Genomic DNA, 429 nt, shown 5'->3' with positions numbered 1-429 from the left:
TAATAATAATGGTGATAATAATGAAAACAACAGTGATGATAATGATAATAATGATAATGATAATAATGATAATGATAATAATAATAATAATAATGATAATAATGATAATAATGATAATAATAATAATGATGATGAAAATGATAATAATAATAATAATAATAATGATGATAATAATAATAATAACAATAAGAATTATACTAATAACTGCAACATCAACAATAATATTACTAATGATAAAAACAAATACGTAAAGAAGAAAACGAAGAGGACATGACACGAAGGAGACATGAGTCACCCACAGCAGAGCCTCCAGGTGCTTGTGACTCATGACTGACAAAGATGGCTGCCAAGTTTGTCACGAAAGGGTTAGCGGTCTCGTCGCTGGAGGCTGTCACTTCGAGGGGGGGGGGGGGGGGGGAGGTTGGAGGA

This window comes from Penaeus chinensis, chromosome 7 (genome assembly GCF_019202785.1).
Source record: "Penaeus chinensis breed Huanghai No. 1 chromosome 7, ASM1920278v2, whole genome shotgun sequence".
Classification (NCBI taxonomy): Eukaryota; Metazoa; Arthropoda; class Malacostraca; order Decapoda; family Penaeidae; genus Penaeus; species Penaeus chinensis.
This window is presented reverse-complemented; position numbering follows the sequence as displayed.